This window comes from Sinohyriopsis cumingii, chromosome 16, assembly GCF_028554795.1.
Source record: "Sinohyriopsis cumingii isolate HCF-2022 chromosome 16, ASM2855479v2, whole genome shotgun sequence".
Classification (NCBI taxonomy): Eukaryota; Metazoa; Mollusca; class Bivalvia; order Unionida; family Unionidae; genus Sinohyriopsis; species Sinohyriopsis cumingii.
In genome coordinates this window covers 26,891,484-26,906,813 of record NC_142976.1, presented here as the reverse complement: position 1 = coordinate 26,906,813, position 15,330 = coordinate 26,891,484, and positions in this window count along the sequence as shown.

Genomic DNA, 15,330 nt, shown 5'->3' with positions numbered 1-15,330 from the left:
GGTCTGTGGGATATCCACAAATAAAGAAGTACAGATTTTCAGGTCAGGTTTCAAGTGTGCGCGTGTTTTTAAAAACGTGGCGTAACTTGAACAAAAGCTTTTTCATGATATTGGTAAAGTGTAGAGCCTGTGCAAGTATCATAAATCTAAAGTCACATAACTTTATGTGGTTTGTAGGCATTTTGACCTTAGAAAATGTGAAGTTCCCCAAACCATTATCATAAACAGAAGTAGAATATAGGAGTGTGACAGGTTTAATATTTTTTTTAAAATATCACATGAGGAAACACGAATGTTAAATCAGGGTTAGCATCGTTGTCAAAGACAAAGTGGAAATGACTGAAAGAAGGAGACATCGTTGCCGAGCACGTGATTTTCTGGAGTGCTATTGTTGAGCTGTCAAATATGTTCTTGACAAGTTCAGTCTCAACAGAAATTTCTAACAAATATGAATCGAATATCCTTGTTCACCTGATTATCCTTTCTCCTATGCAACTCTTGGCCAAGATTATCTTTATTCACTAGCTTGGACTTCTCTTCTCTCCTCGACTTGTTGTTGTTGTAGGGTTTAACGCCATTTTTCAGCACACAACAGGCTATACATGGTGGACAGTATTAACCTTGACTTGTAATGAAACTTGTAGATATGATCTTGTATTTCCACTGGTAAGCTTTTGATATCACTAGTTACATTTCTATCACGTAATGGAACTTTCACTCCAATTCAGTCCATATTAGTTCCAAGGAAGCTAACCGGGCAATGACCAAAAAAAAAAAAAAAAAAAAAAAGCGTAAAAGCGTTTACTCAGATATTTGCCATATTTATTTTAGCCACATCTAGGACGATTCTGAACTAGATTATACTGATCAAACTCCGCCTAAAAAAACATTACGACGATGAGAGACGCAAAGTCTAGAGGAGAATTTGCGGGTAGTTATATTTCTATGAACCAATTCCTTCAAGATATTGGCGTGTTTTATTTACGCAACAATCCTGAGCCATCACGTGACTGACGTGCCTATAGTAGTGGTGCTAAGGGTTGTGGAGGAGTCCGCAGGTCACGCTTGACCTCACACAAAGGTCTAAGGATGAGGTGAGTCAGGACCCTTCTCTTCCTTTCCTAAGCATCTTCTTTCCTTTTGTCCTCTTCCCCCTCTTCAAGCCTGGCAGCTTTTGCTATAGCCTCCATAGTGAACTCAACTAGAATGCGCCTGGCATACTCCAGGTGCATTTGGAGCTCCAGTAACCTTGCAATTTTGCTCATTTTCTTAGATCTCAAGCAGTGAACGATGGGTAGCCAGACTGACGGACTGACTGACTATTTAAATTAAAGTGGTTTTCATATAACAGGAGATCTACCACTGATTTATGCCTGCACGGCAGGCTATTTAATTAATCTCGTGGAAGTTATTGGAGCCACATCCCGCAGACATTTATGTGCTCAAAGAGCACTATTTAAAGTCTCTAACGACCTAAATGTAGGGCTTTCATGAGTGGGAATGAACCCAATACGCACTTTGTTAAATTTGTAATTTCAGTCTACTATCAACTGAGCCAGGTGTCTAACATAGCAGTATGCGAGGCCTGTTGTAATTGGTTGCTAATTTGACGTCACATCGGGACACCTGGGTCTAGACGGGTGGAAATGGTTCCACATCTCCGTCGTGGTACAGGAATTCCGGGAGAGGCAAGGGTGGATAGGTACCCGGCAGCAGGTGCAAACGCACAGAGCTATAAAACGCCAGCCCATACATAACCAAATTTAGTCCAGCTATTTTAATGGACAATAAAAATACCAATAATATGTAATCCATCTGTTCAATTTGATCAAATCAAAGGATTCTTAAACTTTTCCTACGTCCTGACTAATCTAATAATTCGAGTACATAGAGTACATTGTAAGTTCCCTACAAATTTCTAATTACTAATATGTCTAAGCGACATAGAAAAAGTTTCGTCACTATTATGTAAAAGGTTTTAATTTTGAAGCGGTGGATAAAGAACACTGGACAACAAATTTTTACAAAAGTCATGTTACTGAAATAAAATTAGTCAATTCTTATCAATTTTTATGTGCTGAACACGAATATGACAGTCAAATTGCAAAATTGGCTCTAGTTTTTTTGTAATCTGCAAGAAATTAATGTTTACATAACGAAATGCATTCCAATAGTAAAAGGTCAACTGTAATAGCCTACCTATAAAAAATCAAGTCATTGACTACATCTTAGATTTCTTCGCCTGTCTCTTGTACAGCTGTTCGGGAGCATCTCTGAGGAGTGTCCAGCAGTAGTCAGCCAGCATTGTAGTGGACCATTTTTTCTGGTATCTTTGTTCCATTGTTGCGATATCTTGATGAAAACGTTCGCCGTGTTCATCACTAACAATACCACAGTTGCTAGGAAAGAAATCCAAATGGGAATGAAGGAAGTGAATCTTTAGAGACATATTGCAGCCAAGTTTCTTATACTTCATCAACATGTCTTCTACTAGTTCCTTATAGTTTTCTGCCCTAACATTTCCGAGGAAGTTTGTAGAAACTAGGCGAAAAGCATTCCATGCTTGTTTCGCGTCACCTTCCAGCAAGTTGTTGAACCGGTCATCTTTGAAAAGCTCTCGAATCTGAGGACCCACAAAAACTCCCTCTTTAATCTTTGCTTCGCTGAGTCGAGGGAATTTTTCATGCAGGTATCGGAATGCTGGCAAAGTCCGGTCAATGGCTTTCACGAAGTTCTTCATCAAACCTAGTTTGATGTGAAGGGGTGGTAGCAAGATTTTCTGAGCCTCAACCAGAGCTGGGTGTTGGATATTCTTCTCTCCAATGGCTACATTCTGCCTGTGAGTCCATTCCTTCCTCATGTAGTGCATTTCCCTTGCTCGGCTATCCCACTCGCATAAGAAACACATGTATTTTGTATATCCTTGCTGCAGTCCCATTAAAAGGGCAACTACCTTCAAATCACCACAGAGGTGCCAGCTGTACTTGTTATACTCAATGGAATTCAGTAGCTGCCTTAAGTTATCGTATGTCTCTTTCATGTGGACAGCATACGCTACTGGAATAGATGGAAGAATGTTTCCATTGTGCAAAAGCACAGCCTTGAGACTCAGTTTCGAAGAGTCCACAAATAGTCTCCATTCTTGTGGGTCATGAGTGATTTTTAAAGCATTCATGAGGCCCTCAATATCGGAACAGAATATCAGATTACTTTCCTTTCTGAAGAAAGGCTCCAAATGCTGGTGGCGCTTTCGATATGCAGTAATTGTGACATCTTCTTCTAGAAGATTCCATTGTTGGAGTCTTGATCCTAGCAATTCTGCCTTGTTCTTTGATAAGTCCAAATCACGAATCAGGTCATTTAGTTCTTCCTGTGTTATTCTGTGTGGGGTTGATGATGCACCACAGTGAAAATCTGGATCACTGCATGCTGATGGACCAGGAGAAGAACAGGTCGACTCACCTTTGTCTTCGTCAGATGAATCAAGAGAATATTCTGCTGGAGGTTCTGGAATAGGAAGTCCCTCACCATGTGGAACTGGTCTCAATGCAGACGGAATGTTTGGGTAGAGGAGGAACCAAGCAGAAGTAACAGTCATTTAGGTGGTTGCTTGGCTCTCTCCACACCATTGGGACTGCAAACGGCATTGATGACCTTTTGCAATTCAACCACTGTGAAAGCTGTGTTGTACATGTAGCACAGCATATATGCGGAGCCCAAGGCTTGTCTTGGTCACCAACCTTGCATCCGAAGTAAAGATGATATGCCTTCTTCACTTGAGAATTGATACTTTTCTTCTGGTTGGCAAATGTCACTTCCCCACAAATATAGCAAAAATTGTCCGCGGTATTAACACACTTTCGAGGCATTACTGTTCTTTATTGTACGTAAATGGATAAAATAATAAGTTTTATGTAACAGTAGCTTGAACTGTCTAAAATATTTTAAATGCTGAACCTATCTGATTGGGCTTTATATAGTACACTGCTTACGTCAGCTTCAGCAGCCGCCTGGCATTAGTATAATAGGCCTACACATGTATAGTACACTGCTGACGTCAACTTACTTCAGCAGCCGCATGGCATTAGTATTGCATTGCATCAGAAAATGATGCAATCAACTGTGGATGATGTGAGCATGATGGTATTATGCAATGTTACATCATTATTCCGGATGTTGCTGCAGTCCTACTGGAGAAATTTACACAGTGAAACATAGAAAATGAGGTATATGAATATCTTCAAAACGAGAGCCAATACAAATTTTTCACGGTTATATTCGTGTTCGGCACACCAAAATACTACAGATTAGGGCCTTTTCAAGTCAGTAATGATTTCACTGTTGACCAGTGGAATCAAGTCAGTGTAGTGGTTTTATCGAATTGGGATACCAAGCCAAAATGGTTCCATTAAATAAGAGACGATTTGGGAGCCCTAAGAAGGGCATTTAGGTCTGCAGCCTGAAGGTATTCCGGCGGTTTTCCTTGTCAGATATCTCTCCCGCCGTGTGTGTTTCCTAGTATATTTCCTCGGGTAGTTCCTCGAACCCGAACATTTGCGCTAACTCCTTGGCATACTCTATGAGGGTGGTGAGAGGAAGCTCCTGGTAGGCTGTGTCATAACGCCAAAGAGGATATTCTGGGTAAAAAGCCATTTTTGAGAGCTATGTTTTCTTTTAGTGCTTAATGACCTCCATGTCATTTACTGTACTGAGCTAATAAAGTGTTTCATCAGCTACATCCTCATCTCCCACTTCTTCCGCCTCTAACTCTGAGGTCTGCTCTTCTACCGAGTCCAGCTGTATATGTGTCTCAGTTTCTGTAGAAGATTCCTAAGTGGTATTGTATGTCTTAATTTATGCGTCCTTCTGTATAATCTGCTCTTTGATCACTATTTAATGTAGCCGTCAGATCGTGAAGCTATAGGGCCCCGAACGACCTGAGTGTATGGCTGTCACGAGTGGAAATAGACCCAACACGCACTCATGTGTGGACTGAGTCTGTTTGACTTCCCAAATAGTGGGTTATTGAATTAGTCATGAGGAGAGGAAAGGTACCTCACCCCTCACGCCTTAAGCATATTTATTAGTAGAATGTCCGGCGGAGGCAAGGCAGGGGTTCAGTCAAGGGGGGGGGGGGGGCGCAGTCGCACAGGCAGCGCTCTTCATTTCCAGGATACAATTTTTCCCCCTTTGCCAAAAGGTAAGAATATTTTCGTCTTGACCCCGTTTATTAAGATATATTCTGTGCTGTTTTTGTAGGAGTTTGTACCACGCTAGTGATTTTCTAATGATGTTATTCTGCTTGTTGTGTACTTGGTTTGTTTAATTAAGATCTGAGTTGTCTTAAAAGTTTCCTGGGCTGTTTGATTTGCCGCTTTGTGCAGCTAGGCCTGACGGTCCTGGGTTTTTGAATAGCTTATATAATCTAGGCTGTGGGTCTTAACTAAATTTCCTAGTTATTTAGGTGCCGCATTGTGCGGCCGGGCCTGATCGTCCTGGGTGTAAGACCACCTTATTTTTTCTATTGTTGAGTGTCATGCATAGGTACAAGACCCACATTACTGTCCATCACATGGAACGCGCGGACCTAAAAGAAACACTCACGTTGACTTTTTTCACCTACAGACAAACATACACTATCTGACAATGAATGAATGAATATAATAAATTATAGTCGCCTACGCAAACTAAGTGCTTTGCGACTTGTTAATTCCTGATGACCGGGATATTTAATTGATCGTGGTTGTAGCAATGGAGCCGCTACAGTCCCGCGTTTATGTGTGATTGTCACACTTCTTAATTAGTCTGTCTGGAGGTGGCAAAGGTGGAAAGGTATCCAGGAACGGAGCACACACCCAAACAAACAATTTCCAATCCGCCAACTAATAAGAGCGTTTTTCTTAGTTCAGTTAGCATTGCCAATCATAGTTAACGCCAATATTCCCAACTAAAGAATTACGTTTTTAGTTGTGAATTCAGCCTTCAATTAGATTTATTCAGTCTTGTTTACATATTACAAATTAAGTTTCTACCAGAGTATTAAACTACCAATCAAATTTTAGTTAGTATACGAACCTTACAAGTTGCAAAACCAGGGAAAGAATTCAACCTCCAATCAGATGCAGCCTTACATAGTTAGAATGTTTGAGTTAGCCCAAGTTGAAAAAATGGCCAAAAGTTTCAAATTCCAATCAAATTTCAAGTTTACATACTTTATATCACCAAGTTAGAAATCAACCAAAGGATTCAACTGCCAATCAGATTCCGGTTTACAAACCTGGTTCTACCGCGCAAGAGTACGAACCGAGTTTTTCAATTTTCAATCCGATTTAGTTTTCAGCAAATACACCGAGCACGTACTAATAACCCTAAAACGCCAGGACGTATTTTATTTTAAATAAAGTCCAGGTGTGCTAGTGGACAATAAATAGACCCAATAATGTGCAAGCCACCTGTGAAATTCTGCCAAATTATTTGAGTTTCAGAATTTTCCTATATCTTAACAGGTTTGAAAAATTCTAGTACATAGTGTACATTAAAATTCCCTATCTTTTTGTGTTTATTGATAAGTCTAAGAGACTTAAAAAAATGGTGTAGTCTCTATTAGGTGGAGTAGGTTGTTAATTTTGAAGCGATGGATAAAGGATCAGATCAGTGTATTGGTATTATCGAGTGGTAATTCCAAGCCAAAGTGGAATCACTTTGCTAATAGGCAAATTCTTTTTAGTCCCAGAAGGTCTATTTTGGCAGGCTAGCTGAAAGTTCCCCTGCGGTCTTCTGTTTCTTTTATTTTCACCGCAGTTCTTTTGTCGTGTTTGAATATATCTGGAAAATGGTAGCCATGTATCACTGATACGTAGTTTGCCGTTTCCATAAGCTGGTAGAATGGGTATTGCGTGTAAGTCTTCTGGTAGTATTGAGAGAGAATTCTTACACCGTAGAACCATGGTGCCGGTCGGGGTCTATTGGTGTCTAGTGTTCTCCAGGCTAGGTATTTTACGGCATTGATAAAGTGCCCTGCCTTTCTCACATCGTCAGTTTCCTCTTCTTCTTCTACTTCTGTTTCTTCCTGTATTTCTTCTTCCGTTTCTTCTTCACTAGAGGAAGACATTTCCAAGCCAGCTACCACTGTGTCACGTGGGGTTTCCTGCCTTGGTGATTTAACTGGGGTGTGAATAACTTTGCTCGCATACGTCTACATTGTCTTCATTATTTGTGCAATCAAGTTATTGATCGATTTATCCTGGGCAGTCGGATTGTTAGGACTGGTCTCTGTATTTGTTGTTGGTCCTGTTGACTGCTGGGGGTTGTTTTGGTGGATCGTAGTGGGTGGGCTGCTAGTCTGGATCTGCGGTGTACTCTCCCTATGTTGCCGCCTTCTTCCTTCTCTACGTCTTCTGGGTTGTATGTTGTTGTCTATTTCTTCCTCTATGTTGTTGTTATCCCATATTAGACTATCTGACAAGCCAGAGAAACGAAGTGTTGATAGGTACACTTCTATTTTTTACTTAAAAACACTGTTATACCAGTTCAGCATAAAGTTCAGCGATGAAACTTATCAATAAGAATAATAAGATTCCAATGTCAGTGTAATTATACACTCCACACGCCAAAAGTTATAAAATATAGATTGGAGTCCCACCCTCCATCCCTTTCCAAGCCTCCGTGCACGTTTTATTTTTTGCTAAGATAGAAACTTTATACGTCTGTGTCAAAACAGACAACCGGAAATGGTTGTGCGCATGCGCAAGGCGGGAAAATTATATGTCACTTCATCTAACAATGAATCTGCTGTTGTTGTTGTTGTTGTAGCGTTTAACGCCAGAGAGCGCTTTAGACCACTCGGCCACCCGGGGCCCCCAAAAATGAATCTAGCAGGACAGACCTGAATGTATGCTTGGATCGAATGACAACTCACTGTGATGAAAGATGAAAATTTTTAAACTGAATTAAGATATATATATATATATATATATATATATATATATATATATATATATATATATATATATATATATATATATATATATATATATATATATATATATATATATATATATATATATATATATATATATATATATATATTACAAATACAGTGATTCTTTCAAGCTCCAAATATACGTATAAATCAAATACTCTATCCAAATATTCGCAAATTGGTAAACTAAAAATGATTCCTGTATTCTCATGTATGACTAAGATTCAAATAATCTAACGTAACATCATGAAATGAAAGTGAGATTCAGCTAATCTTATGGAATGAAAATAAGATTCCAGTAATCTTCTGTGATGAAAGTGAGATTCAAATACTCTCCTGGAATGAAAATAAAAATTCAACTAATCTTATGGAATGAAAATAGGATTTAAATATTCTTCTGTGATGAAAGTGAGATTCAAACAATTTCCTGGAATGAATATAAAAATTCAAATAATCTTATGGAATGAAAGTGAGATTCACTTAATCTCATGTAATCAAAATGACTCATTTGTACTCAATGGAAACAACAATCAATTGAAACAAACATGACTCAGTCAATTGTACAGCCGTATGAGTCATAAATAATGGTTTCAATGGGTTTTTAACATTGCTATGTCACTCTGGCATTGAATAGGAATTTAACATTTCATACAAACAGTCTCAATAGCATCATTCTTGACTTAATGGGAAATTAACATTATAAGGCCGTGGTGTCATTTTTATACTGATGTAGTTAATGAATTTGACTTTTAACGGGAAAGATAATGTTAAAATTACACCTACTTTCCAACACCCATTGATCTAATATCCAACATCCATTAATCTACTATCCATCATCTGATTATTTACTATTCAACACTAAACTCTGCCCCCACACACTTACTCCCATACCATCCAATATATGATTCGAAAATAAGGGTTTACTGTAAGGTTGTGATATTTTTAGTTCAATTTTGAAAACGATCAAACAAAATACGTCTTTACATGGAGTGTTTGTACTTGTTAAGAAAAGATATTTTGTTTGCTTTAAAATGCAGAGTTACTCTAGCCCAATCGAAAGAAATTATAAATGAGATTGAGTATAAAACTAGCTATTACTCTTCTTACCGTTTCATTAGACTTTGGATATAACATTTTGTGCCGATAAACCTAAATGAGAGAGAGAGAGAGAGAGAGAGAGGGAGATATCTTAGGTTTCTTTGGCCAAAAAAGCAACAGTTCCTCAACAGTCATCGCTATTATTTCTAAATCAAGATTTATTAAATAACTCACAGCTTATTCAGACGCCAACAAACAAATGGGTGGGGTGGATGATTGTTAGATGCTTCCTTGTCATATATATCTTACAAATAGAAAAACCCGGGTTCTTCCTCCACCATTAATACTGGCCGCCATATATAGCCTATCGTGTGCTGAAAAATGGCGTTAAACCCCACAACAACAACAACAACAAATAGAAAAAAGTTAAAACATGAACGTATTTTCAAGGTAGACGCCGTTATGGAGTAGGACTAGACTTCACTTGATATAATACAATGTCGTTTGTCATCGATACAAACTACGTTTCTGTGTTAAAGAAAAAAATATCCACAACATTAACAAAACAATTTTTCTATGTGTTTCATCATTTTTAGAGAAATAACATTCAAACCAAGTCAGTACATATTGTAAGGGGAATCCAAGACTGCGTTGATGAAGAAAGTACACACATTATTGTTCACACACGACCGAATCTGATCCTTGTAATATCACATATTTGAATGGTGTGAATGCACCATTTATTTTAATGACGTCGGTGGTATTGTCTTCAAGGGAAGATAACAAAAGAAATGAAGTTTCCAGGTATTCATTTGCACAGCGCACGACCAGATGGTATAATAGTTCATCCAGGTTAATGTCTTATTGTTCTTGTTCAAACAGTATACATTTTGCTTTGTCAAAACACCAAAGACTTTACTTCAGAAAAACACGGTACTGTCGATAAGTATCATTAATATTATCATAATCATTATCTACAAGGAAAGGATTTTCAAATTCTTCAATTTTAATCACAATGATATAAACGGGTCTACAAACAATAATGGACATCAATATGTTGAAATAAAAATGCTTAATAAATACATTTTTACTGGTTGCCTGCCTTGTGTTTGGTACGTTGATGCCTTTAAGAACAAACTGTTAGTAGCTAGTTAATAGGCAATACAATTGATGGATACACGAACTAAACAATGGTGTTAAAATTTCATCAATGATGAAGTCAGTCTTTAGAATGATTCGTCTTTTTTCTTCTACCCTTCTGTTTCCAATTTGGATGTCATCTTAACAGTTTAACATTTTGCACATGTTCTCAATAGCCTTCGTCTATCAGGTGTTTGACTAATAAAAACATCTTCTCTATTTTTCAAGACGAGAAAGTCAAACGAGGCGCATGACATGACATTGTTTTATCTAAATCACCATTAATTTCTTCAGGTTGTGTCATATTTAGCCATCTGTAGTAAATTCCAATTGCCGGTACATCTAACATTAATCAAGACTCATCTGAATTTAAGTTGTGTCTCTACCTTCTTAGATTTTATTTTTTGTACTATGAATCAATCTGAATGTTTCATCGCCATGGAATACATGTATTTCTTTCATACACTCTTAGCTGCATTACTTTTCTTCTTTCTGTTTATTTTTCGATGTTCTACTGCACTCAAGATTTGCGGTATGTGCCGCATTAGTAAAAATCAGGTACGTAACTTCTCTTGAAATCCATGTCTTAAGAAAATAAATTTGAAAGTAATATTTAACCATTCAGTATAACAATAAAATATGTTATGCTATTTATCATTGCTCTAATTTAGACTTGACTGTGATAAAGCTTCAAATTTCTTTGCAAATAAATAGAAGGTGAACATGACAAAATGGTTAGCAATAAATCTGCAAATATTATGCAAGCTTATAGATTCGCTTAGAGCTGAACTTGGCAACCAGCGTGGAAAGCGTTCACTGGAAGTTTTTAAAAAGCTAAAGCTGAATGTTTAAAGAAATAACTAGAAAAGTCTAAAATTTCGTAAGATGCAGCAGGTATGCTGTACACGCTTTACCTTCGGTGCACGGCACACTACATAACATAAAAGATATAAGCTCAAGTTCTGTTATTTGATAGGTAGTGGTGAAGATGTCTGAATATTCTTTGATTTTGTTTAAAAACAAAGATTTCTTCTCCTTTTGAAAGCCGATGAAAAGGCCAAACCTGTACAAAACGTTACGGTGGAGGCTCAACACTACCAAAGAGCAAAGACTGCACGAAGTTCACTTGGAGAAGATTTGCCTACATACAACAGCGAAGCCTGGACTTTGTGCAATTGAAACACAGAAAAGCTTTAAGTAATTCCAGCTGATAAATTGCGTAACTTTTACCTACAGTCAAAAGTTGAGTAGTACAAAAAATGTAGCTACATACACACAGTCAATTACACAATAAATCGCATTTCCTTTAAAACTCATTTACGTTGCAGCACTTGAATCAGCTCACACAGTTGCCCCAACATGTCTTTGAGGAGGATGTCTTAGAGGTCAACAGGAACAGGCCGACCACCAAACATGAACACTGAAGATATTGGAAAACTAATTGTTTCATTTCACTTTGTCCACAATCGACTAAATGTTAGCAAATGGACTTTTCTTACAGGAAAAGAGTGTCAACACTTTTGAAATAAACTTTAACATTTTGGGGCTACAAAAAAGCATAGCTTTTACTTCCAGCCAAAACTCGACCGAAATAAAACAAAAACAAACACTATGAACACAATTCATCATTGAATATTCAAGATCAGGTACCGACTAAACAAAATCATTAAAAAAAATACTTCACACTCTTTGTAGAATATTACACGTAGATTACAATTAGATTTTCCTGGCAAACTTTACTTCAATGGAATCCTAGAAAAGGGTTCATTAACATGAACACACACAAAAAAACCCACAACAAAAAAGAAACAAACAAAAAACAACCAAACAAACAAACCGGATTGTCCTAAATAACCGACTGCATTACCTCCCTTGACTAAGGTTCCGTCCCTGTTATTTGTACAAAGTATATCAAGGTTTGAATTAGGCGTAATTTGGCATCACAACAGTTTCAGCTCGTATGCGTTCTACAACACATTGTTGACGGAACAACTGCTAGCGAAGTGACTTGATTAGCTTTAAGTCGGTTTGCTGCAATGTTATATAATCTGTTGCAAAAGCTTTCAAGATGTTCATCTACAAAAAGGTTTTATAAACATGACAAAAGAGTAGCAGTTATAATCAATAAGTTGAAGAGTATCTAGCTTACACCTATCTACGTCCAATGTACAATGACAGTCCTGCCTAATACCCATTTTGTACGTACACTTATTTTATGACTCAGTTTGCTATATAAAATGTAAAGTACATCTCTTAAATGTCTCTCCAAGACTTCGAATTATTTCGCTATGATTCTGATTAAAGTGTCCATATTCATCCTTCCTAATTCCTTCATATTTCCAAAGAAACAAAATATTCTTCTCGCTTGTTTTGCTATTGGTACGCCACGTATCAATGGCTTCAGTGTCATTTATTTTACTAGAACTGTTTCAATACATATTTAAGTATTTTGCATACGTCTTTAACATTTAACCATTGACCTATATCATAATTGTTTGCAAAATGCCTACCGTGCTATCTATAGATCCTACCCCTGTAAGTAGTTCTCCGCTATCGGCCTGTGTGATCTGTAAATTACGATATTTTCTTGCCTGGGGCACGTCTTTTGTGTTTACGTTGTGACTTTGGCTCAGTTGTATCAGCACCATACATGAAACAAAACTGATTAATTGATGATTCAAAATGCACACAACGTCAAGAAAAAATAGTCCAGTCCAATAAAAAGTATCTGAATATGGCGAGGATACTAAACTGTTATATAACTGTAAGCATTTTAAAACATAACAAAGGCGAGCATACTAACTGTTCTCTAACTGTAAGCATTTTAAAATATAAAAAGTCGAGGATGCTAAACTGTTCTATAACTGTCAACATTTTAAAATATAAAAAGGCGAGGATGCTAAACTGTTCTATAACTGTAAGCATTTTAAAATATATAAAGGCGAGGATGCTAAATTATTATATAACTGTCAGCATTTTAAAATAAAAAAAGGCGAGGATGCTAAACTGGTATATAACTGTCGGCATTTTAAAATTACAAAAGGCGAGGATGCTAAACTGTTATATAACTGTAAGCATTTTAAAATATAAAATGGCGAGGATACTAAACTGTTATATAACTGTACGCATTTTAAAATCAAAAATAAGAAATTGTATATTATGATATTATGACGTTTGAAATATTAAATTCATATTCTCTTTTTAATTTTATGGTAATGTAACATTCATTTGATGAAACTATGAATTATTATAAATAAATAATTTCATACAAGAAAAATATTAATATGGAAGTTGTGATAGTTCATGTTAGAGACAATCTATTTTTCATTAATATTTGCGATTGATAATACGTTGCGAACTTTGTTTCTTTAATACTCAAACATTTTTGTCTTATTTTCGAAAACCGAACAAATTCGATGGTGTGTTTTTTCTGATGCTAGAGCAAATTTAGTCGAGGTCATTCATTATATGGGGGGGGGGGGAGGGTAGGGGGAAGCAAAATATATTGTGTTCGAAAATCTCCACCTACAGTTAATCTTTTGTAACATATGAGCTTTCACCCCATCCTTTTGGAGTCACAAATAATTTCCACTTGTATTATACTACAATGTCTTGGCATATAATACCAATTTTTCTATGATTACTCATATGTCACTTGTTCATGCTCGAATAAACAGTAACAAAAGAAAGAATGAAAACAAAAAGCTTTGAAATATACAATAGTTTATTTCCCTGGAAAAATTCTGGAAAAATGAAAAAATATGAACTTACGGTTTTATAGAATCAAATTCAAAAATGATCCAAAAATAATCCGAGAATAAAATTTAGAAGTCCTAATAACAAAATGTTCTACTGATTTCACGTTAGAATCCATGCGAAGAATCCTAGATGGAAGACGATGACGTATGCTGTAATCTGTAGTGTTGAAGTCTACAGTTCCTTGTAGAAACAAGAATTATCACTCGTGAATAAATTTACATTACAATATCATGTAATGAAAAATTAAAAAAATAAAACTGACAAGCAATTAAATTGTAATAAATATATATTAAATCAGATATAATTAAATCAAATATACATAACATTACATACGACGATGTAGGAGAAGAAGGTATGATCGTTGGATACACAGGCAAACACGTACATATAGACTTACAGAGGAACAGAAGTTTTCAAATTACATATAATGTTTGTTAGAGTCTTTTCAGACCGCACCGGTGGCCTAGTGGTTACAGCGTCCGACCCGGATGCGGGAGGTCGTGGGTTCGATCCCCGGCAGAGTCATACCAAAGACTTACAAAAATAGTACTAACAGCTGCCTCGCTTGGTGTCAGGATAATGTGACTGGGTGGGACATCATGCTACGTGTCTGAGGGATGATGTCCCAGTGCTAGACATCACTATAAACTGCCACACTGCAGACATCGTAGCGATATGACTTAAAAATTGTTAAAGCGACGTTAAAAATCCAAATCACACACACACACACACACACACACACACACACACACACACACACACACAGCCTTTTCAGGAAATGACTATAATAATCTGGACAAACAGCACAATAATTTCTTCGTTCCGAAAAAAGTTTCAGTTTTAAGGAAGTGTCCGATTTTAAGGATCAGAGGTCTCATGCACAGTGCGAAATAAGAAGAAAGGAGTAATTAATTGATTTCACCTAAGTTGCTTTGACAAAAAGGTCAACATTCCGTTGAATTTTCTAGAAGCAGCTGACAGATAGTGCTGCACAAAAGACGCAAATTATTATTAAAAGCATCTGCCAGCGACTTTACTCGAATAGAGGTTTTTTATTCACTGTTAAATATGAAGCAGATTTAGAATGCAATTAAAAATAGATAACTATACATTTAATTTGCGAATATAATATCCGGTTTCAGCGTTTGAAGAACATGCGTGGCACAATACATTATTAATTGCTATTCCCCAAATGTTTCTGCAAGGAGTCCAGCAGTATTCTAAGATTATGTCATTAAGCTGGCTTATGCAGAGTAGATCTAATTCCAGCACACATAGGAAAGGTAAAAAAATGACATATTTGGACCCAGCGCCATTTGTACCGCACTTATGCGTGAACGGTGCCTTAAACTGTGTATTTTTAGCTAAAGCTCGCTGTGAGGCGCCGTGGCGGACAAAAGAGGGTTCATTGA